Source organism: Schistocerca piceifrons, chromosome 3 (assembly GCF_021461385.2).
Source record: "Schistocerca piceifrons isolate TAMUIC-IGC-003096 chromosome 3, iqSchPice1.1, whole genome shotgun sequence".
Taxonomy (NCBI): domain Eukaryota; kingdom Metazoa; phylum Arthropoda; class Insecta; order Orthoptera; family Acrididae; genus Schistocerca; species Schistocerca piceifrons.
Window position 1 is genome coordinate 893,703,150 of NC_060140.1, and position 27,210 is coordinate 893,730,359.

General features: G+C 33.0%; 1 pseudogene; it reads right to left on the reverse strand.

The window, feature by feature from the left end:
- Window positions 1–319: 319 nt before the first annotated feature.
- Window positions 320–27,210, reverse strand: part of LOC124789168 — a 33,955-nt pseudogene continuing 7,064 nt past the window's right edge.

Sequence of the window (27,210 nt, forward strand, 5' to 3'; positions counted from 1 at the left end):
ATTTTACCATTTTATAATAAAACACCATTCCGAGGTATTCAATTCTATCCTATCAACCAGATTTTATTCTGAATTATAGTAGTTGTTGTATGCTTATTAACATGAATTGGAAAACGGCCTGTTGAAGAACCTTATATTATAACAGGACAAATCTTAACAATTATTTACTTTACATACTTCTTAATTAATGTGCATGTTGCAAACGCATGAGATAAGCTAATTAAGGAATAATAAGTTAATTAGCTTAGGAAAAGCATATGTTTTGAAAACATAAAACTAGAAGTTTAACTCTTCTATTAACTTTTCTTAAAAAATTTCACTAAATAAATGAAATAAATAAAATCTTTAAACCAACAAAGAAAATAAAAAAATTTAAAGATAATGGCAAAAAACTTTTTCAAGCTAAGTACATTAACTTATCGTAACGAAAACGTGGTAATGTACCACGAACTCAAATAAAACCAAAGGACATAACAGCAAGCTTAATAAAAAATATAAAAGAATAAAAATCACCACCTAAAAAAATTAAAGATAATAACATTCTTATAAAAACAATTCTAGTATACTCAGCTAAAAAAATTAAAGTAAAACCTCCTGCACCATATTCAATATTAAAACCTGAAACTAACTCAGATTCACCCTCGGCAAAGTCAAAAGGAGTACGGTTAGTTTCAGCTAAACAAGAAGCAAAACAAGCTAAAGCTAAAGGAAAAGAAATAATAATAAATCAACAATAAAGCTGATAGTTTATAAAATCAAACATGTTAAAACTACCAATTAAAATAATTAAAGATAATAAAATTAAAGCCAAACTAACTTCATATGAAATTGTCTGAGCAACAGAACGAAGAGAACCTAGTAAAGAATAATTTGAATTAGAAGACCAACCAGCAATTATAACAGTATAAACACCTAATCTAGTACAACATAAAAAAAACAAAAATCCATAAGAAAAAGAACATATATAAGTTAAGTAAGGAAAAATCACTCAAACAGCCAAGGAAATTATTAAATTAAAAACAGGAGAAAAATAATAAAGTAAATAATTAGATATAATAGGAATTGGCTGCTCCTTACAAATTAACTTGATAGCATCACTAAAGGGTTGAGGAATTCCGACAAAACCTACTTTATTTGGACCCTTTCGAATTTGAATATAACCTAAAACCTTACGCTCTAATAAAGTTAAAAAAGCAACACTAATTAAAACACAAATAACTAATAAAAGAAAATTCAAAATAAACATAAATAAATCATAAAGTATCAATACTATTTGTAGAAAAAAATCTACATAAATGAATTCTAAATTCAACACATTAATCTGTCAAAATAGTAATTTAATTAGTATTAATCAATAAAATAAAAAATATTTCAACCATATGGTCCTTTCGTACTAATATGAATTAGTAATCTTAGGATAGAAACCGACCTGGCTCACGCCGGTCTGAACTCAGATCATGTAAGAATTTAAAGGTCGAACAGACCTAATTACTGGGCTACTGCACCCAAAATTTTTCTTAATCCAACATCGAGGTCGCAATCTGCTTTGTCGATATGAGCTCTCAAAAACAATTACGCTGTTATCCCCAAGGTAACTTAATCTTATGATCATAAATTATGGATCAAAACAACAAACATAAATAAATGATATAATAATGAAGAGTTTATTTATTCTTCATGTCACCCCAACAAAACATCATCATTAAATATAGAAAGACAAACAAAAAACTATATAAAAATAAAATGTTAAGCTCTATAGGGTCTTCTCGTCCTAAAGAAAAATTTAAGCCTTTTGACTCAAAAGTTAAATTCAAAAATTTATTAAGAGACAGTTGATTTCTCGTCAAGCCATTCATTCCAGCCACTAATTAAGAGACTAATGATTATGCTACCTTTGCACGGTCAAAATACCGCGGCTCTTTAAAAATTTGCTCAGTGAGCAGGCCAGACCTCAAAATATTTTCTAGAGGAGATGTTTTTGATAAACAGGCGAAAATCAATTTTGCCTAGTTCCTTATAATAAATTAACAAGGTAAAAATTATATACAAATAAATATACTAATTCTATCATTATTACAAAAATTTAAAAATTAAATTTATAATCTTAATAAAAAACCTAAAATAATTATAAAATCAAAAATAAAAATAATGAACTAAAACGTAATCTTAAAGATAGCTGGTTTAAAGCTTACTATTATATTTTATTAAAACAAATTATAGGTTATTAACTTCAAAGCTTATCCCTTAAAGAATAAATAAGTTAATATTTATACCTAAAAAATTAAATAAAAACAATTAACTTCAAAAAATTAAATTTTTTCTTAAGAAACTAGATATCTTGGGAAACGATTAACATCTCATTTCTATAAATAATTTAATAATAATTATGACACATTAACTATAAATTATTTATAAATCAACCCAAATCGAGACAAGTAAAGTAAATACTAAAATTTTGATAAACCCTGATACAAAAGGTACAATAAATAAAATCTACTTTTAAAAATTTAAAATAATATTTCATAAAACAATTACATTACCAATAAACTATAATATAAAAAATCAATTCTACAAAATATACTAAGACAAAATTCGACAAAATTATTTTTATTAAATAATTAAATAAACAAAAAATAAATATAATAAAATAAATAATCAAGATATCCTGATTTGCACAGAAAAATTTTCAGTGTAAATGAAACACTTTACTAATAAGTTATATCTTGAAACTCTTCCTAGATACACTTTCCAGTACATCTACTATGTTACGACTTATCTCATCTAAATTGAAGCTAAATTAAAACAATAAAATAGAATAATCAATAATGAGAGCGACGGGCGATGTGTACACACCTCAGAGCCAATATCAGTTAAATTAAATAAATTAAATTACTATCAAATCCACCTTCATTAATAGTATTTCACCATAAAATCCGTTATAAACAAAAATCTATTGTAACCCACCTCCTCTTAATTATAAGCTGCACCTTGACCTGAAATACTTTATAATTATAAATCTTGAGAATTATAACTCTAAAAAGATTCTCTGATAACGGAGATATACAAACAAATAAATTAAGTAGAGTAAATCGTGTATTATCAATCATGGGGTAGGTTCCTCTGAATGGAATGAGATACCGCCAAATTCTTTGGGTTTAAAGACCTTAACTAATAGTACCCAGGTAAATATAATTAACATTTAAAATAATAGGGTATCTAATCCTAGTTTATTATTCAAATTTCACAGATTCATAAAAAGAGCTATAAATAAATTTTAACATTTCACCTTACAAATTTATATTTTAACCCTAAAAATATAAATAACTGTTTTAACCAATAATATTCACTTGTATCAATCGTATAACCGCGGCTGCTGGCACGAATTATGCCGATACTAAATCAATTGCTAAATCCAAAATCACTTGATAATTAAATCAAATTGCTGCAAAATAGAACATTTAGTTTAACAAAACTTACATATAATACAAAGAAAAAGTGAATAAATAAGCAAGAATAAAACTTTTGGAAACAAAATAAGAAATTTAAAAATTTATTAAAATAAGAAAAAAGAAACGATTCAAATATTTAAAGAAAAACAAAATAAAACAAACATTAAAATAACAAAAAAAAAAGAAACGCACCCTAGAATGACCACAACAACTTCTCTATTATATATAAATAAAGATTAATATGGAACATGTATACCGATAAATGTATTATATTCTTTCTTATTTAATCTTTCTTTTCACTAATAATAAAGAAAGATTAAATAATATAATAAATATATTTAATATAATTATGTAAATTAATGTAATATGTTATTAATATAAAATTAACTTTATATTAAGTTAACTTAAATATTAATTAGTTAAATAATCTAATTATAGATAATATATTAAATTATATTATTATAATTAATATAATTAGTTATATTAATATAAAATTTTATATTCAATAATATTAATTATATTTATTATATCCAATTATAATAATATTAAATATTAATTTACATATTATTATATATTTTATAATACAATACCTTATTCTAAACTAAAAACATAAGTAGCTATAATCCTAGGTAAATAAATGTATTAAAATAATCATTTAATAATTATAAAATAACATTATAGGTATTTAAATTTAATTAAATGTAATATATTAATATAAATTATTTATTATATATATAATATATTTAGATTATCCTAACTGAGATAAATTAATTAGAAATAACCAAAATAATACATAAACAAATTTCTAAAAAAAATTTTTAATTTATATATTAAATATAAATGAAGTGCCTGATTAAAGGGTTACCTTGATAGGGTAAATCAAGTAAATAAAATTACCTTCATTAAAATTACATAAGACAGAATTAAACTACCTCCTTTAGTATCAAAAACTAACGTGCATCATACACCTTAATGTAAAAAGGTAAGCTAAACAAGCTAATGGGTTCATACCCCATTTATAGAGGTATCAATCCTCTCCTTTTTAATGACCAACAACTCTACAAAACTTCTCTTCCTATCAACATTAATGATAGGAACGATCCTGTCCATTTCATCAAACTCCTGATTCGGAGTTTGAATAGGACTTGAGATCAACTTACTTTCATTTATTCCGCTCCTAACAAGAAATAAAAATATAATAATAAATGAATCATCAATTAAATATTTTATTGTCCAAGCAATAGCATCGACAATACTATTATTTTCAATTTTGCTGATTCAAATAAAGTATCCAATAGGATGAGAAACAGAATTTATTCCATCAATAATAATTAGATCTAGATTATTATTAAAGATTGGGGCTGCACCCTTTCACTTCTGATTTCCAGAAGTAATAGGAGCTTCAAGATGAAATAACTGTTTAACACTAATAACATGACAAAAAATTGCCCCAATAATAGTATTATCTTACTGTATTCAACTAAGAACTTTCATTTGAACAATTATTATTCTAAGAATTATTATTGGAGCAATAGGTGGTTTAAATCAAACATCGCTACGACAACTTCTAGCATATTCCTCAATTAGACATTTAGGGTGAATAATTAGATCCCTAACAGTTAGAGAAAACATTTGAGAACTATACTTTATTATTTATTCACTATTAAGATTAATTATGGTCCTATTATTTAAGCAAATAAATCTATTTTTTATACATCAGATCTATTCAGCTAGAAATATAAAAACTGAAATTAAATTCATAATATTCTTATCCCTTTTATCATTAGGTGGTTTACCACCATTTCTTGGATTTCTACCAAAATGAATTGTAACACAATCATTGATGGAAAATAACGTAACAACTATTATAACAATTATGGTTGTATTAACTACAATCACACTTTATTATTATATACGTATTAGATTCTCAGCCCTAATTATATCATACACAGAAAATTCGTGATCTGTAAAAATAAAGTCTCAAAAATCAAGAATTATTCTTCCTATAACAGTAATAATTTCAACAATAGGATTAATCTCAACATCAACCTTAATTTCATTGTACTAAGGACTTAAGTTAAACAAACTAATAACTTTCAAAGTTATAATTAAAAGAATAATCTTTTAGGCCTTAGTAAAATTTTACACCTCTAGAATTGCAGTCTAGAATCATAATTGAATATAAGACCTAAAGTATGGTAAGAGAGAAACATCTCATAAGTAGATTTACAGTCTACCACCTTAAATTCAGCCATCTTACCGCAAAAATGATTATTCTCGACAAACCATAAGGATATTGGTACTTTATACTTCTTATTCGGAGCGTGGGCAGGGATAGTAGGAACATCAATAAGAATACTTATTCGTGCTGAACTTGGTCAACCAGGATCTCTAATTGGAGATGACCAAATTTATAATGTCATTATTACAGCTCACGCATTTGTAATAATTTTTTTTATAGTAATACCTATTATAATTGGTGGATTTGGTAATTGACTTGTACCATTAATAATTGGTGCACCAGATATAGCATTCCCACGAATAAATAATATAAGTTTTTGATTACTACCGCCCTCACTTACCCTTCTTCTTACATCTTCTATAGTAGATAACGGTGCTGGTACAGGATGAACAGTTTACCCTCCTCTTGCAGGAGCTATCGCACATGGGGGGGCATCTGTAGACCTAGCTATTTTTTCACTTCACTTAGCAGGTGTATCATCTATTCTTGGTGCAGTAAACTTCATTACAACAGCAATTAATATACGATCAGAAAGTATAACTCTAGATCAAACACCTTTATTTGTCTGATCTGTAGCTATTACAGCCCTTCTTCTCCTTTTATCACTTCCAGTATTAGCAGGGGCTATTACTATACTATTAACAGATCGAAATTTAAATACATCATTCTTTGACCCTGCGGGAGGGGGTGACCCAATTTTATATCAACACCTATTCTGATTCTTTGGACACCCAGAAGTTTACATTTTAATTCTACCTGGGTTTGGGATTATTTCTCACATTGTATGTCAAGAAAGAGGAAAAATTGAATCATTTGGAACACTAGGTATAATTTATGCTATATTATCAATTGGACTAATAGGATTTATTGTATGAGCACATCATATATTCACAGTAGGAATAGACGTCGACACACGAGCATACTTTACATCAGCAACAATAATTATTGCTGTACCTACAGGAATCAAGGTATTCAGATGATTAGCTACACTATATGGAACTAAATTCAAATTTAATCCACCGTTATTATGAGCTCTAGGATATATTTTTCTATTTACAATTGGTGGGCTAACAGGATTAGTATTACCAAATTCATCACTTGACATCGTATTACATGATACATATTATGTAGTTGCCCACTTCCATTATGTGTTATCCATAGGAGCAGTATTTGCAATCATAGGAGGTGTTATTCAATGATACCCATTATTTACAGGATTAACTATAAATAATACATGATTAAAAATCCAATTTACAATTATATTTATTGGAGTAAACTTAACATTCTTTCCTCAGCACTTCCTAGGACTAGCAGGAATACCACCACGATATTCAGATTACCCAGACGCATATACATCATGAAATGTAGTATCAAGAATTGGGTCCACAATTTCTATTGTAGGAATCATTATATTCATTGTAATTATATGAGAAAGAATGGTTACAAACCGGGCAATCATATTTAGAGCTTTTTTTTTTAAACATAGCTGCGCTGCAGCAATGGTTCCACGTAAATCAGACTAAGAACAGCCGACCAATTGCAAAGGATAAAGTAATCTTTACCTAGGTTTCAATAGATATAAATCTATCTTCTTCAGAAGACACAATATTATAACGGCATGAAGTGATATGTCCTTATCATTTAGGCAAACATCTGCATAGTTACATTAATCATATAAAATATAGCCCTGACACCAGGGTTTGTCAAACAAATAAAATAGGTACATAGAAGTTGCAGAGCGCCTAAGCGACTGAGTAAAATCGGCCAGCGTAGTAGCACAGCGGCCAGGGCAGGTGGCGCTTATGTCACGAACTATATGCCGATAGGCGTACTGAAGTAACATTTGAAACATCAATTTTAAATGCGTTCTTAAATAGAGTGATAATAAATAAATTGGCAAGCATTTCACACTCCCGTTATGACATTGTGGGAGGTATAGGAACAATAACGTAGATACATACATCAAAAAGACAGGTGGCGCTTCCGCCGTGAATTACATGCAGTGGTCTATATAGCCAAAATGTAAAGTTATATTACCATATAAGTGAAGCCCATAGAACGTATATAAGTCAAACCATCAAGAACAATCAATAATGGCTTTTAAGAAAATTACGAGACCTGGTCTACAATCCAGTTACTACGTAATATAGAATAAGAGAAAATTACATGAGGGCCGCTGTAGTGGCAGCCATATATCGTGAAAAGAACACATTATATAAACGATAGTAAACTGGAGGATTTGAAAGTGCATTATAGCTTCCTGAGGAAATAGACTACTGAGGTTACTAACATTAATGTCATATATTACACAGTATGGGTTTAAAGCCTTCGAAAAATTGTTTACAGGCAAGGTTCAACTGATCATTCAGAATATTGCCGTCTTTGAGCTCTAGATGTTTAAAAATAAATAGCTCTTCCCACAGATCTAGTCTCCGTCCTTTGACCTGTCTATGTAGGATAACCGTGTCTTCTAACTGTTTAGGCGTATGCCCAGTTAACAAGAGGTGTTCAGCAAAGGTAGAGTTGCGAATATTCGTTCCTTTTTTACCTAACAGATGTTCTTTATATCGTGTTTTCACAGCTCTGCCGGTTTGACCAATATAATAAGAGGGGCAGTTATCACAGGTTAGCTTGTAAATACCTGAATTAGAAAACCAATCGCTGGCAATCTCTACTGACTGTACAAGATTTCTTTTTAAACTGTTATCTGTAGAAAAGGAGACGTTACAGTTATATTTTTTATTCAGAAGACATTTAATCCTATACGATAGGTTACCCAGGAAAGGGATGGAAATAAATTTTTTAGTTTCTGTGGTATCCGTGGGGAGAATATTTCTCAAAGTCGAACATTTTTGGGAGATTTTCTTATTGAGCAGGTAATCGATCATATTCTGGTTATACCCATTATTAACCGCAATCGCTTTGATGACATTCAATTCCTTTTTTTGATCCGCAGGTGATAAAGGAGTGGTTACCATTCGGTGAATGGCGGAATGAAAAAATGCCAATTTATGAGCTTTTGGATGGGTTGAGTCAGCAGGAATGACATTATCAGAGTATGTTTCCTTGCGGAAGATATTAAAATGGAAGGAATTATCTACTATAGAAATTGTTAAATCGAGAAAATTAAGTTCACGTTTATCATTTTGAAGTTCTTTTGTGAAGGAAATTTTTTCATGTAAACCGTTGAAAGTGTTAAAGAGATGCTCTAACTCATGATCAGTGCCATCAAAAGCAATGAAAATGTCATCAACATACCGTGCATAATAGCGGATTTTGTGGCATAATTCTGAACTTGAATTGAAGAACGTTGTTTCTAGGGCGTTAATGAAAACCTCTGCTAGAATACCGGCGAGGGGGCTACCCATTGCTAGACCATCTGGTTGTACATACATTTTCCCGTTAAATGTGAAGTAATTGTATTTTAAAATGACCTTGAGCAAACCAATGAGTTCGGCAATCTGAGTTTCACTTAATTTTTTGTGTTTAAGAAGATTCTCTTTTACAAGGTCTATGGTTTCATCAACCGGAACATTTGTGTAAAGGCTGACGATGTCAAAGGACACCAGTCTAGTCTCAGGTGTACAACTTATAGATTGAATATTGTGAATTAATTCCTTACTGTTTTTTACAGAGAAATTATTTTCAAAAGTGAAAGCATCTTTAATTTTAAAATGGAGGCGCCTAGCAAGTGTGTGATGTGGACTGCCTATACCATTCACTATAGGGCGGATCGGGTGATTTTGTTTATGCAGTTTAAACTGGCTTCTAAGCACTGGTGGTTTAGGGTTCATATTTATAAGCCCTTTCTTTTGGAACTTATTGAACAAGCTGACGGAATTTGTTAAAGTACGCCGGATTTCATTTTGCAGTTCAGTAGTAGGATCTACAGTAACCTCAGTGATGTCGTTTTCCTCAAAAAACTTTACAGTCTTCTCTATATATTCATTTTTATAAGCCACGACCACGGTGTTCCCTTTGTCACTCTTAGTGATTAATGCGTCGTGCTCTCTAAGTTTATGATTAATGCTTTTTATTATACTATATTCGCCCGATTGCTTATTAGGAGATAATTTAATTTCTTTTTCTATTATGTTGTTACATTCATAGGCACATTTGACTTGCTCCGTTTTCTCTAATTTCAGAGATTCTAAACCGATTTTTAGATCTACAATGAGATTACAAATAACTGGATATTTATCGAGTTTAGCAGGCAAGTTATATTTAAGGCCTTTACACAACAAGTCATTTTCGGCCTGCGTAAAAGAGATATTGGTTTTATTTAGTACTCTATCGTAAAAAAGGCGCTTAACACTATTGTTTGCTGTATTATCACTTTTACTTGTGGTCCTATTACTAAACTTTAAAAGCTTTCTTTCATGTCTGGCCTTGATTATTTCTTTACGATTATAGAGCCATTCATTAATACTATTCCACAGGTGGTCAATTTGAAAATTACAAAGATCTTTAAAGGCTTTAGTTAAAAATAGGTGTATACAGTAGGCTTCACTATTAAGGACATCTTTTTTCTTGTACAAATTTACTGTGCTCTCGGAAATGACTAAATGCACTAGCTTCTTTTTAATAGAAGGCACCCTGTTACACTGTTTAAAATTTACGTACGCCTTCACATAATCAGGGATAATGTCTTTCTCTAGGCACTGGTGATTAAAGTCAATAGCCATACCTGCTTTCACAATTTTTAATTTGATGTCCATATACCTGGATGCAGCTTTTGATACCTCGGCAGGCATGAATTTCAGTATTTTAAACATAGCTGCGCTGCAGCAATGGTTCCACGTAAATCAGACTAAGAACAGCCGACCAATTGCAAAGGATAAAGTAATCTTTAAATAGGTTTCAATAGATATAAATCTATCTTCTTCAGAAGACACAATATTATAACGGCATGAAGTGATATGTCCTTATCGTTTAGGCAAACATCTGCATAGTTACATTAATCATATAAAATATAGCCCTGACACCAGGGTTTGTCAAACAAATAAAATAGGTACATAGAAGTTGCAGAGCGCCTAAGCGACTGAGTAAAATCGGCCAGCGTAGTAGCACAGCGGCCAGGGCAGGTGGCGCTCATGTCACGAACTATACGCCGATAGGCGTACTGAAGTAACATTTGAAACATCAATTTTAAATGCGTTCTTAAATAGAGTGATAATAAATAAATTGGCAAGCATTTGACACTCCCGTTATGACATTGTGGGAGGTATAGGAACAATAACGTAGACACATACATCAAAAAGACAGGTGGCGCTTCCGCCGTGAATTACATGCAGTGGTCTATATAGCCAAAATGTAAAGTTATATTACCATATAAGTGAAGCCCATAGAACGTATATAAGTCAAACCATCAAGAACAATCAATAATGGCTTTTAAGAAAATTACGAGACCTGGTCTACAATCCAGTTACTACGTAATATAGAATAAGAGAAAATTACATGAGGGCCGCTGTAGTGGCAGCCATATATCGTGAAAAGAACACATTATATAAACGATAGTAAACTGGAGGATTTGAAAGTGCATTATAGCTTCCTGAGGAAATAGACTACTGAGGTTACTAACATTAATGTCATATATTACACAGTATGGGTTTAAAGCCTTCGAAAAATTGTTTACAGGCAAGGTTCAACTGATCATTCAGAATATTGCCGTCTTTGAGCTCTAGATGTTTAAAAATGTGCCTACGAATGTAACAACATAATAGAAAAAGAAATTAAATTATCTCCTAACAAGCAATCGGGCGAATATAGTATAATAAAAAGCATTAATCATAAACTTAGAGAGCACGACGCATTAATCACTAAGAGTGACAAAGGGAACACCGCGGTCGTGGCTTATAAAAATGAATATATAGAGAAGACTGTAAAGTTTTTTGAGGAAAACGACATCACTGAGGTTACTGTAGATCCTACTACTGAACTGCAAAATGAAATCCGGCGTACTTTAACGAATTCCGTCAGCTTGTTCAATAAGTTCCAAAAGAAAGGGCTTATAAATATGAACCCTAAACCACCAGTGCTTAGAAGTCAGTTTAAACTGCATAAACAAAATCACCCGATCCGCCCTATAGTGAATGGTATAGGCAGTCCACATCACACACTTGCTAGGCGCCTCCATTTTAAAATTAAAGATGCTTTCACTTTTGAAAATAATTTCTCTGTAAAAAACAGTAAGGAATTAATTCACAATATTCAATCTATAAGCTGTACACCTGACACTAGACTGGTGTCCTTTGACATCGTCAGCCTTTACACAAATGTTCCGGTTGATGAAACCATAGACCTTGTAAAAGAGAATCTTCTTAAACACAAAAAATTAAGTGAAACTCAGATTGCCGAACTCATTGGTTTGCTCAAGGTCATTTTAAAATACAATTACTTCACATTTAACGGGAAAATGTATGTACAACCAGATGGTCTAGCAATGGGTAGCCCCCTCGCCGGTATTCTAGCAGAGGTTTTCATTAACGCCTTAGAAACAACGTTCTTCAATTCAAGTTCAGAATTACGCCACAAAATCCGCTATTATGCACGGTATGTTGATGACATTTTCATTGCTTTTGATGGCACTGATCATGAGTTAGAGCATCTCTTTAACACTTTCAACGGTTTACACGAAAAAATTTCCTTCACAAAAGAACTTCAAAATGATAAACGTGAACTTAATTTTCTCGATTTAACAATTTCTATAGAAGATAATTCCTTCCATTTTAATATCTTCCGCAAGGAAACATATTCTGAGAATGTCATTCCTGCTGACTCAACCCATCCAAAAGCTCATAAATTGGCATTTTTTCATTCCGCCATTCACCGAATGGTAACCACTCCTTTATCACCTGCGGATCAAAAAAAGGAATTGAATGTCATCAAAGCGATTGCGGTTAATAATGGGTATAACCAGAATATGATCGATTACCTGCTCAATAAGAAAATCTCCCAAAAATGTTCGACTTTGAGAAATATTCTCCCCACGGATACCACAGAAACTAAAAAATTTATTTCCATCCCTTTCCTGGGTAACTTATCGTATAGGATTAAACGTCTTCTGAATAAAAAATATAACTGTAACGTCTCCTTTTCTACAGATAACAGTTTAAAAAGAAATCTTGTACAGTCAGTAGAGATTGCCAGCGATTGGTTTTCTAATTCAGGTATTTACAAGCTAACCTGTAATAACTGCCCCTCTTATTATATTGGTCAAACCGGCAGAGCTGTGAAAACACGATATAAAGAACATCTGTTAGGTAAAAAAGCAACGAATATTCGCAACTCTACCTTTGCTGAACACCTCTTGTTAACCGGCCATACGCCTAAACAGTTAGAAGACACGGTTATCCTACATAGACAGGTCAAAGGACGGAGACTAGATCTGTGGGAAGAGCTATTTATTTTTAAACATCTAGGGCTCAAAGACGGCAATATTCTGAATGATCAGTTGAACCTTGCCTGTAAACAATTTTTCGAAGGCTTTAAACCCGTACTGTTTAATATATAACATTAATGTTAGTAACCTCAGTAGTCTATTTCCTCAGGAAGCTATAATGCACTTTCATATCCTCCAGTTTACCATCGTTTATATAATGTGTTCTTTTCACGATATATGGCTGCCACTACAGCGGCCCTCATGTAATTTTCTCTTATTCTATATTACGTAGTAACTGGATTGTAGACCAGGTCTCGTAATTTTCTTAAAAGCCATTACTGATTGTTCTTGATGGTTTGACTTATATACGTTCTATGGGCTTCACTAATATGGTAATATAACTTTATATTTTGGCTATATAGACCACTGCATGTAACTCACGGCGGAAGCGCCACCTGTCTTTTTGATGTATGTATCTACGTCATTGTTCCTATACCTCCCACAATGTCATAACGGGAGTGTCAAATGCTTGCCAATTTATTTATTATCACTCTATTTAAGAACGCAATTAAAATTGATGTTTCAAATGTTACTTCAGTACGCCTATCGGCACATAGTTCGCGACATGAGCGCCACCTGCCCTGGCCGCTGTGCTACTACGCTGGCCGATTTTACTCAGTCGCTTAGGCGCTCTGCAACTTCTATGTACCTATTTTATTTGTTTGACAAACCCTGGTGTCAGGGCTATATTTTATATGATTAATGTAACTATGCAGATGTTTGCCTAAACGATAAGGACATATCACTTCATGTTGTTATAATACTGTAAGTACCAAGAATCTTTCTCACATCTTGTAATACAATATTTTCCTAATATATGTTAAACTTTATTCTTGACTCATGTTTCATACCTTAATATATATTACGATGTTCATTGTCCCCAGGCATCTTCTGAAGAAGATAGATTTATATCTATTGAAACCTAGGTAAAGTTTACTTTATCCTTTGCAACTGGTCGGCTGTTCTTAGTCTGATTTACGTGGAACCATTGCTGTAGCGCAGCTATGTTTAAAATACTGAAATTCTTGCCTGCCGAGGTATCAAAAGCTGCATCCAGGTATATGGACATCAAATTAAAAATTGTGAAAGCAGGTATGGCTATTGACTTTAATCACCAGTGCCTAGAGAAAGACATTATCCCTGATTATGTGAAGGCGTACGTAAATTTTAAACAGTGTAACAGGGTGCCTTCTATTAAAAAGAAGCTAGTGCGTTTAGTCATTTCCGAGAGCACAGTAAATTTGTATAAGAAAAAAGATGTCCTTAATAGTGAAGCCTACTGTATACACCTATTTTTAACTAAAGCCTTTAAAGATCTTTGTAATTTTCAAATTGACCACCTGTGGAATAGTATTAATGAATGGCTCTCTAATCGTAAAGTAATAATCAAGGCCAGACATGAAAGAAAGCTTTTAAAGTTTAGTAATAGGACCACAAGTAAAAGTGATAATACAGCAGACAATAGTGTTAAGCACCTATTTTACGATAGAGTACTAAATAAAACCAATATCTCTTTTACGCAGGCCGAAAATGACTTGTTGTGTAAAGGCCTTAAATATAACTTGCCTGCTAAACTCGATAAATATCCAGTTATTTGTAATCTCATTGTAGATCTAAAAATCGGTTTAGAATCTCTGAAATTAGAGAAAACGGAGCAAGTCAAATGTGCCTACGAATGTAACAACATAATAGAAAAAGAAATTAAATTATCTCCTAATAAGCAATCGGGCGAATATAGTATAATAAAAAGCATTAATCATAAACTTAGAGAGCACGACGCATTAATCACTAAGAGTGACAAAGGGAACACCGTGGTCGTGGCTTATAAAAATGAATATATGGAGAAGACTGTAAAGTTTTTTGAGGAAAACGACATCACTGAGGTTACTGTAGATCCTACTACTGAACTGCAAAATGAAATCCGGCGTACTTTAACGAATTCCGTCAGCTTGTTCAATAAGTTCCAAAAGAAAGGGCTTATAAATATGAACCCTAAACCACCAGTGCTTAGAAGCCAGTTTTAACTGCATAAACAAAATCACCCGATCCGCCCTATAGTGAATGGTATAGGCAGTCCACATCACACACTTGCTAGGCGCCTCCATTTTAAAATTAAAGATGCTTTCACTTTTGAAAATAATTTCTCTGTAAAAAACAGTAAGGAATTAATTCACAATATTCAATCTATAAGCTGTACACCTGACACTAGACTGGTGTCCTTTGACATCGTCAGCCTTTACACAAATGTTCCGGTTGATGAAACCATAGACCTTGTAAAAGAGAATCTTCTTAAACACAAAAAATTAAGTGAAACTCAGATTGCCGAACTCATTGGTTTGCTCAAGGTCATTTTAAAATACAATTACTTCACATTTAACGAGAAAATGTATGTACAACCAGATGGTCTAGCAATGGGTAGCCCCCTCGCCGGTATTCTAGCAGAGGTTTTCATTAACGCCTTAGAAACAACGTTCTTCAATTCAAGTTCAGAATTACGCCACAAAATCCGCTATTATGCACGGTATGTTGATGACATTTTCATTGCTTTTGATGGCACTGATCATGAGTTAGAGCATCTCTTTAACACTTTCAACGGTTTACACGAAAAAATTTCCTTCACAAAAGAACTTCAAAATGATAAACGTGAACTTAATTTTCTCGATTTAACAATTTCTATAGAAGATAATTCCTTCCATTTTAATATCTTCCGCAAGGAAACATATTCTGATAATGTCATTCCTGCTGACTCAACCCATCCAAAAGCTCATAAATTGGCATTTTTTCATTCCGCCATTCACCGAATGGTAACCACTCCTTTATCACCTGCGGATCAAAAAAAGGAATTGAATGTCATCAAAGCGATTGCGGTTAATAATGGGTATAACCAGAATATGATCGATTACCTGCTCAATAAGAAAATCTCCCAAAAATGTTCGACTTTGAGAAATATTCTCCCCACGGATACCACAGAAACTAAAAAATTTATTTCCATCCCTTTCCTGGGTAACTTATCGTATAGGATTAAACGTCTTCTGAATAAAAAATATAACTGTAACGTCTCCTTTTCTACAGATAACAGTTTAAAAAGAAATCTTGTACAGTCAGTAGAGATTGCCAGCGATTGGTTTTCTAATTCAGGTATTTACAAGCTAACCTGTAATAACTGCCCCTCTTATTATATTGGTCAAACCGGCAGAGCTGTGAAAACACGATATAAAGAACATCTGTTAGGTAAAAAAGGAACGAATATTCGCAACTCTACCTTTGCTGAACACCTCTTGTTAACCGGCCATACGCCTAAACAGTTAGAAGACACGGTTATCCTACATAGACAGGTCAAAGGACGGAGACTAGATCTGTGGGAAGAGCTATTTATTTTTAGACATCTAGAGCTCAAAGACGGCAATATTCTGAATGATCAGTTGAACCTTGCCTGTAAACAATTCTTCGAAGGCTTTAAACCCGTACTGTGTAATATATAACATTAATGTTAGTAACCTCAGTAGTCTATTTCCTCAGGAAGCTATAATGCACTTTCATATCCTCCAGTTTACCATCGTTTATATAATGTGTTCTTTTCACGATATATGGCTGCCACTACAGCGGCCCTCATGTAATTTTCTCTTATTCTATATTACGTAGTAACTGGATTGTAGACCAGGTCTCGTAATTTTCTTAAAAGCCATTACTGATTGTTCTTGATGGTTTGACTTATATACGTTCTATGGGCTTCACTAATATGGTAATATAACTTTATATTTTGGCTATATAGACCACTGCATGTAACTCACGGCGGAAGCGCCACCTGTCTTTTTGATGTATGTATCTACGTTATTGTTCCTATACCTCCCACAATGTCATAACGGGAGTGTCAAATGCTTGCCAATTTATTTATTATCACTCTATTTAAGAACGCAATTAAAATTGATGTTTCAAATGTTACTTCAGTACGCCTATCGGCACATAGTTCGCGACATGAGCGCCACCTGCCCTGGCCGCTGTGCTACTACGCTGGCCGATTTTACTCAGTCGCTTAGGCGCTCTGCAACTTCTATGTACCTATTTTATTTGTTTGACAAACCCTGGTGTCAGGGCTATATTTTATATGATTAATGTAACTATGCAGATGTTTGCCTAAACGATAAGGACATATCACTTCATGTTGTTATAATACTGTAAGTACCAAGAATCTTTCTCACATCTTGTAATACAATATTTTCCTAATATATGTTAAACTTTATTCTTGACTCATGTTTCATACCTTAATATATATTACGATGTTCATTGTCCCCAGGCATCTTCTGAAGAAGATAGATTTATATCTATTGAAACCTAGGTAAAGTTTACTTTACTTTTGAATGCATTATGGGAACAGCAGTGATCAATAAAATTGTAAATAATTACTATTAAAAACAGTCTTGATCACAATTTATTTTATAAGGTGACCGGTTTCGACCACTGCTGTGGTCATCTTCAGACCTACAAGATGTATACAAAGCATTAATTAGAGGGCTACATGCATTAATGAAAATACATAGAGTTATACGGCTATAAAACGTTGAATTACCATTGAGTGGAAACCCCTTTCTGTTGGAGAATCACAACTGGAGAAACCAGTGCACGTCTTACTTTATATAATGGAGGCTCCACCCACTTCTGACTGCATGATGTCATTATTAACCAATGAGTTATAAGTCGAATTACAATTTAAAATTTCTTAGTTAAAAGAACATTGTCAAGAATTAGAAATAAATATACATTAAACTTTGCTTATTTAACAGCTATTGTCAATTAAAAAGCGTTAAAAATATTTAAAAATGTAGGAAAATGAACTTCAGTTTGGCAGTACATGGGTTGCCCTCTCGTGGCCTGTCAGTGAACCATTTGAAACCACTGGTTGCTATGGTGAAGTTAGACGCCGTTACAAAGATGAAGGAGCAAGCTTTTTCCACTGAAGTTGTTGTAGAGTCGATAGTTGAACTAGTGGTTGCCATGGTGAGGACAAACGCCAATGCAAAGATGTGGCAGCAGGCTTCTTTCCAATGAAGTTGTGGCGTCAGACGATGTATTATTGAGCAGCAACTTGTCTTTATTGAAACGAAAAGAGTAAGCTACAATAATCTGTAGCTGATATATATAACTCATGCTGCACAAATACGCTATGAAGTAGTTGACTGTATATATAAAATATTATCTATGAAGTTAGTATGTAGATTACCAGTGCCATTTTTTTATAAGGCATTGCTATTCTTCAAGTTACATACCAGTCATATAAGCAAATAAAATTGAAAGAATTTAAAATTATAAAATTATTAAATTATGAGCCATTGTCAATAATAAAATAAAACGATGTGAATTAGCAGTCTAAAAGCATAAAAGCAATAATTCTAAAACAGGTAGTCAATCATAAAATAATGTTTGGTAAAATACAATTACAATGTAAAGATAAAATTATTTGCTAAAAGTCTTAATAATTAGAAAGACCCTTTTTTTTTTAAAACAAATACAGAAGAGTAGACATTCTAAAGCAGATCATCGAAAAGCTCAAAGAAATGTTTGTCTTTGAACTGAAGTTGTTCGTTTAAAACAGATAATGGATTACTTTTGTGAAGTGAAAAAATTTCAATTTCTTCTAAGGTATTTAGCAGTGGTCCTTTTGGCACAGTATGTAATATTTTCAAATTCCTAGAAATGCAACCCTCAGAATGATTGTATTCATCAAGATGTTGACCGAATATTGATTTGATACGTGCAGCACCAGTAGTATGTTCTCTGAAACGTGTTAAAAAGTTTCGGCCAGTTTGGCCAATATACTGTTTCTCACAGTCATTACATATTATTTTATAAACACCTGACTTTTGGTATCTATTTGAGTCTCCAATTGTGTGTTTCAATTTCATCTGTAGGGGGTTATTAGTTTTAAATGCTATTGCCACGCTTGTGTTCTTAAATTATTTATTTATTTTATCTGAGATAGGTCCCATGTATGTCATTTGTGTAAATCTCTTCTTGGAATTTATAACGGCATCATTTTTTTCTTGTAATTTTTTTTATATAACAGATCAACCTGATGGGAATTATAATTGTTAGCAACTGCTATCTGTTTTAATGTATCAATTTCCTTTTGGATAGCATCATGTTGGAGAGGTAATTTCAGTATCCTATGTATCATAGTTTTAAAAAATGCCATTTTGTATCTTAATGGATGGCATGATGTAGCATTTATTATTACGTCGGTTGATGTGGGTTTTCTATAAATAGAAATATTATGTCTTCCATTCTGTTTTGTAATTGTGAGGTCAAGGAAATTAATACAATTTTTACTTTCATGTTCTACTGTAAATACAAGTTTTGGATGTAAATTATTTAAGTTGTTAGCGAAAGCATCAATTTCTTCCTTAGAGCCGTTATATAATAGCAGTGTGTCGTCAACATATCTTTTGTAGTATATAATTTTATTTGTTATTTCTGGATTATTTTTGAAAAATTGGATTTCAACATAGTTGACGAAAATATCTGCTATAGTGCTAGCCAGGGAATTTCCCATTGCAAGTCCATCTTCTTGTATGTATATTTTATTATTAAATGAAAAATAATTAAAATCTAGAGTAATTCTTAACAGTTCAATGAATTCTACTATTTCTTTGGGGCTCATGATTTTGTGATGCGTTAGGTTATCATTAATAATAGAGATAGTCTCTTGAATAGGTATATTTGTGTAAAGATTTGTGATGTCTAACGATGCAAACCTTGCGGTTTTTGGAATATCCACATCATAAATTAACTTAGTTAACTCGAAACTGTTTTTAATACTATAATTTTCTTCATAAACATAGAAGGATTTTAAGATTTGATTGAGCTTTTTGTTTAAGTTATAAGAGGGACAGTTGGTATTATTAACAATTTGTAACGGCGTCTAACTTCACCATAGCAACCAGTGGTTTCAAATGGTTCACTGACAGGCCACGAGAGGGCAACCCATGTACTGCCAAACTGAAGTTCATTTTCCTACATTTTTAAATATTTTTAACGCTTTTTAATTGACAATAGCTGTTAAATAAGCAAAGTTTAATGTATATTTATTTCTAATTCTTGACAATGTTCTTTTAACTAAGAAATTTTAAATTGTAATTCGACTTATAACTCATTGGTTAATAATGACATCATGCAGTCAGAAGTGGGTGGAGCCTCCATTATATAAAGTAAGACGTGCACTGGTTTCTCCAGTTGTGATTCTCCAACAGAAAGGGGTTTCCACTCAATGGTAATTCAACGTTTTATAGCCGTATAACTCTATGTATTTTCATTAATGCATGTAGCCCTCTAATTAATGCTTTGTATACATCTTGTAGGTCTGAAGATGACCACAGCAGTGGTCGAAACCGGTCACCTTATAAAATAAATTGTGATCAAGACTGTTTTTAATAGTAATTATTTAAAAGTTTACTTTATCCTTTGCAACTGGTCGGCTGTTCTTAGTCTGATTTACGTGGAACCATTGCTGTAGCGCAGCTATGTTTAAAATACTGATCCTAGATTAGTAAAAGCAGTTTGAGATTTTCTGATACCAGGAACAACCCACGACTAACAATCATTTCTGGTCTCGAAAATTATTATAGAAAGCTGGTGAATGGGTTTCGCAGATATTGCAAGCCCACTGATGCAGTTTTTGAAAAAGGGTCTTAGGTATGCTTGATCAGAGAGTGTTAGGGAACTTTTGTCGAGTTAAAGAAAGTGTTAACATTAAGTCCAGTGTTGGTGCTTTGGAATTCTTCAAAGAAGTTCATACTGTCATTTGATGCATCGAGCCCATGTTCTTGGGTGCGTTTTGAGCCAGGAGGTCGATGGTCCAGAATATCCTATTGCCTTTGCGTCACGGCAGGTGAAGGATGGAGGGTTATAATTCTACAATGGAGTGAGAGACGCTTAGCTGTGTAAGGAGTAAGATGCATCCTGTATCACCTGTATCGAAGGAGAAGGAAGTTCAACATTCTGACAGGCAGTAACCCAGAAACTAAGGAAGAAGCACAGAAATTTGGGCGGATTAAGCAGTGAAATAGCAGTAATACAAGTACTGGGTGAGGACCTTACTGAATGGTGAATAGCACAGAGTGCCAAAGAGGAGTGTAAACAGTGTAGCAGTCAACAGCAGTACAGTATGCACTACAAATTACTGCATAGAAAAACACAGCATCACAGACTGTTGTGCCAGAAGAGCCAATGCAAGGAAAAATTCATGGGAGCAAGACATTTGGAATTCCAAGGTAGTGTATAACACTAACGTGCTGTGAAACACCCTAATGTTACCCTCTGAGAGGATTTCGAATTTTGACCGCAAGTGTGTCTAATGGGCATAGGTATCTGACTATAATTTTGAATATGGTGAAATTAACAGAAAAACCAAACGGGTTTTAACCTTGTGAGTTAATGAAATTGGTAAAACCATAAGTGAAAGAAAAAGTAAACGGTCGCCAGCCCAATTAGGCACATTACTTTGGAAATATATGCTTAAGAAAATTGAATATTGGTTATTGAAGATACTTTCACTACGATTTCCCTTTGAATAGCAAACATGATACAAACTGACACAGTGCACTCTGAGCTGTGCGTAGCAGCAGTTATCAATAACGCACACACCAGTAAATTGGATGAAACAAATTTGCACCAAGCTCATAATAATGACAGCTACACTCAAGATCATTACTTAATCGAATACTGAAATGTTATTGCATGAAGTGCAGGATTAAATTTGGACATGAGGGGCTTTTATCTTAACTGACATGAAAAAAAAGCAAATAAAGATGAATAATATCATAAATACACTGTTTCAACTCCTCTACATACATCAGTTTCCCTTAGCAACAGTAACAGTTCAATTTTTTTTAATAGTTGGAGAATATGATGGGGCCCATAAACTAGTATAATTTCACTAGTCAATGCTCTCTGATTATTACAGTACAAAAGACTAATTCAAAAAGCTAATCATTCACTTCAGTTGGAGTAGTTCATAATTTACTTTGAAAGACAATACAATACAACACTGGGCTTAATTAACTTCAAGAAAGGACCCATTCATGATAGAAATCAAAAACACACTATTTTTAAAGTAAGCTTAACTTGTTTGCGTTTTTATCACCTGTGAAGCAGGTATTCTAGGAAACAATATTTACATAATCTTTCACTGTAATCCTACAAAACTATATTTTGTAATAAACTAAGGATACTTTAGCAAAAGCCTATCCAACTTCACTTTTGTGGTTCTAACTTTAAATTTTGCTATTCCTTTTATATTAGACAAAAAAATCACTTTTAAGCACTTTAATGCAAGAATTGTTCATTTAAATCAGGATACTCGGTTTTAGTAGCATTTACGTGAGGACCTTGCATAGGTTCATGATCAGGATAGAAAATATGGTTCTGGACATGTATTTATAATGTTGTGATTATTATTAAAACCACACACAAATTAACTGGTCCATGCCCACATACATTACTGAATGCATGAAGTTAGTAAAGCGGTGGTGGCAAGCGACTAGGCGACTAACTGTGACTCTGACCTGAGTCGAAACAAGGCCCTGGGAGTAGCCAACATTCCATTAGAACTACTGACGGTCTTGGGAGAGCCAGTCCTGACAAAACTCTACCATCTGGTGAGCAAGATGTATGAGACAGGCGAAATACCCTCAGACTTCAAGAAGAATATAATAATTCCGATCCCAGATGTGAAAATTACCGAACTATCAGTTTAATAAGTCACAGCTGCAAAATACTAACACGAACTCTTTACAGACAAATGGAAAAACTAGTAGAAGATCAGTCTGGATTCCGTAGAAATATTGGAACACATGAGGCAATACTGACCCTACGGCTTATCTTAGAAGCTAGATTAAGGAAAGGCAAACCTACGTTTCTAGCATTTGTAGACTTAGAGAAAGCTTTTGACAATGTTGACTGGAATCTCTCTTCAAATTCTGAAGGTGGCAGGGGTAAAATACAGGGAGCGAAAGGCTATTTACAATTTGTATTGAAACCAAATGGCAGTTATAAGAGTCGAGGGGCACGAAAGGGAAGCAGTGGTTGGGAAGGGAGTGAGACAGGGTTGTAGCCTCTCCCCCATTTTATTCAATCTGTATATTGAGCAAGCCGTGAAGGAAACAAAAGAAAAATTCGGAGTAGGTATTAAAATCCATGGAGAAGAAATAAAAACTTTGAGGTTCGCTGATGACACTGTAATTCCGTCAGAGACAGCAAAGGACTTGGAAGAGCAGTTGAACAGAATGGATAGTGTCTTGACAGGAGGATATAAGATGAACATCAACAAAAGCAAAACGAGGATAATGGAATGTAGTCGAATTAAGTCGGGTGATGTTGAGGGTATTAGATTAAGAAATGAGACACTTAGAGCAGTAAAAGAGTTTTACTATTTGGGGAGCAAAATAACTGATGATGGTCGAAGTAGAGAGGATATAAAATGTAGACTGGCAATGGGAAGGAAAGCCTTTCTGAAGAAGAGAAATTTGTTAACATCGAGTATAGATTTAAGTGTCAGGAAGTCGTTTCTGAAAGTATTTGTATGGAGTGTAGCCACGTATAGTTTAGACAAGAAGAGAATAGAAGCTTTCGAAATGTGGTGCTACAAAAGAATGCTGAAGATTAGATGGATAGATCACATAACTAATGAGGAGGTGTTGAATAGGATTGGGGAGAAGAGAAGTTTGTGGCACAACTTGACTAGACGAAGGGATCGGTTGGTAGAACATGTTCTGAGGTATCAAGGGATCACCAATTTAGTATTGGAAGGCAGCGTGGAGGGTAAAAATCATAGAGGGAGACCAAGAGATGAATACACCAAGCAGATTCAGAAGGATGTAGGTTGCAGTAGGTACTGGGAGATGAAGAAGCTTGCGCAGGATAGAGTAGCATGGACAGCTGCATCAAACCAGTCTCAGGACTGAAGACCACAACAACAACAACCAAATAATAGCCAGATCCACATCCAAGACAAATCCTTTATAAAGCAGCTTCCAATTGGCTCTCTTAGCATCGGCAAAGTGTGCCGTGCTATGGCTAGCCACATACTGCGTACCATTCACACCAAGGAGCCGCCCAGATTGACAACCAAAACCACCTTTTACATTGAGCCATGCCACTTCCGTTGCGGAGGGACTTCCCTACGTTTTTTATATATTACAAATACAAGTGGTCCGAGCTTGAACTAGCTTTCAATAAATATTTTCTTTTTATGAACATACACATATTATAGTAATTTATCAGTTAAACATATTCTTTTACTTTTTTCATACATACATCACAAAACTAATTTTCTTGCCATAGCTCAAGGACTTTAAATAACAAATAATACACATTCCATAATTGCAGATACACAGTTACATAACAAACTTACATCTAATCGATATAAGTGTTACAAGTGGATTGTTGATCAATGAATTTAACAAGGGAACATTCTCAAGATTCAATGAACAATCTTGATGAAACTTGGTGGGTGTGTAGAGGCAACAAGAAAATATAATATGTATTTTTTGTTTGTGCCCAATTTCACTTTGAAGGGGCAAAACACATCACAAAAGATAATTTTGCATATTAGATTTGTAGGGCATGTTTTTAGAATTGTAACTGTGTAATCGAATTTTGTAATAATTTGAATTTTCGTGGCGTACTCGACCACTGTTAATTAACTCTTAAAAATGAAAACTTCTGATACAACAGGAAGAAGCTTTCAAGCCATGTGTGATAAAGCTGGTTTCTGAAATATCACTTTTGGAACATAAACTGTACTCAGTGGGCTGGCAGAGTATTCTCAACATATCTCATTAAAATATCTAAACATTCATTATTAGTCTACTTATTTATTTTGTCTATTTTTGTTTTATGTTTTAAATTGTTATTTTGTATTTTCCACTCATTCTTTTCCTTATTTGTTTTTTAGTTTGCCATTTCACTTATGTGTATTTTGTTAATGGAAAATAATGAGTAACTGATTTTTATGATTCAGAATCATTACAATAACTATTATCTGTAAATAAATGCTTAAAACATACCATTTTCTTTCACCATGTACATAAAATGAACGAAGTTTCTTCATATAATATACACAACAGAAAAACAATATAAAACAGAATTCAGCAGGTTTCAAATTGTCATGGGTGATCGTCTAAGTATTTTGATTTGTATCAGGCATATTTTGGTACATTGGTGAGCTATGGCGAAAGAATTGATTATGTACTTGTGACTGCTGCTTACTTACATTCTTTCTCAAGTTTAGATTGACATGAAAATCGTGCAACAGAACTAGATCTGAAAATCTTCTCACATAGTTCTTCCAAATTCTAAAGCCATATACATCTTATGACTGCACCTGTGCCATAAAACCCTTTGGGATCACCAGATGAACAAGTTACTTCTACTCAGGTATGATGCTCTGTACAGTTCCTTCACACTGATAGCCCCAAGAATCTAACAATAATACAGATAAGCATCTTTAAAATATCTTTTGGGCTGGTCTCAAGCTTGTTTACCAGATTTTGCTGCTGTCAAAAGGGCATTTGGAGCTTCAAAAAGAGATTCTCGAAATTTGGTCCAGACTCAGCACTGTTTTCTGTTAAAGCTATGAAAAGTCGAATGGTCAGTGTGAAAAACCATTTTGCCCATCGTACCCAAGGACAAGTAGTTTATTCACCTGGTAACCCCAAAGGACTCAATAGCACAGCTACAGACATGGTACATACTTTGCTTTTGATGTTTGAAGAACCTTGTGAGAAGATTTTCAGATGTAGCTCAGTTGAATGATTTTTATGTAAATCTCCAGTTAAGAAGCAGTCACTAGTATATAATCTGTTGTTTTCATCATGGCTTACAAATGTACTGAAATATGCCTGATACAAATCAGGATTTGAAGTGCTGCTGAATTTTCTGTTATATTGTGTTCTCTGTTGTGTATATTATCTGAAGAAATTTTGTTCATTATGTGTGCATGATGTAAGACAAAGTTGTATTTTAAACATTTATTTTAAAAATACTATTATTGTAACGATTTTGTACCATAATAATGAGTTACTAATTATTTTCAATTAACAAAATACATGTATGTGAAATTACAAATTAAAAAACAAAAGAGAACAAATGAATGAAAAACTTAGAAATTTAAAACATAATAAATATATAAGTAAAATATGCAACTACAATAATACTGAATGTTTAGATATTTTATTTAGATATTTTGAAAATACTGTGACAGCACACTGTTTACAGCATAGTTTTCAAAAATGGTATTTCAGAAATAAGTGTTATCACACATGAATGTATATAACTTGAAAGCTTCTTTATGTTGTAACAAAAGCTTCCATTTTTCATAATTAATTAATGGTGGTAGGATATTCTACGAAATTTCAAATAATTACAAAATTCGATTATACAGTTTTCAAGAATGTTAATTACATAGCAACTTTTATATGAGAAACACTTCTTTTATATCATCATTTTGAAGACATTCCCTCCAAATTTAATATGCAAAATTACTTTTTGGGTTGTGTTTTACCTCTTAAAAGAGAAACTAGGCACAAACAACAAAAATACATGTTGTATTACTATACCCCTCTACACACTTGCTACGTTTCAACAAGATCATTAATTGAAACTTGCGAATTTTCCCTTGTAAGTGTATATCATGGGGCCTACCATTCATTTACCTGTTACAATGATAGGACTTATATATTGAATGTAACACGGGTGCAGCTGTATTGTCCAGACGAACCTGTAGAGATGTTGTCCAAACAAAACTATCTTCTTCAACAATTCCTCAGAACCTGACCTGGATCATTCACCAAGTAACATGTTAGACAAGCAGGGGGGGCAGATCACTATGGAGTGGTTGCTGCAGCATGTGCAATGATATCTGGAGCATAGCTGTTAGACAACTGTGACCTAGAACATAATAGTCCCTAGCGCCATAGAGACACTGACTTTGCTCTGGCTAGTTTTTATGCACTTGAAACGACGATAAGTTCTGAAATCTGATCTATGGATAATCCAGTTCCTGTAGACTGGATTCCCCAAACGAG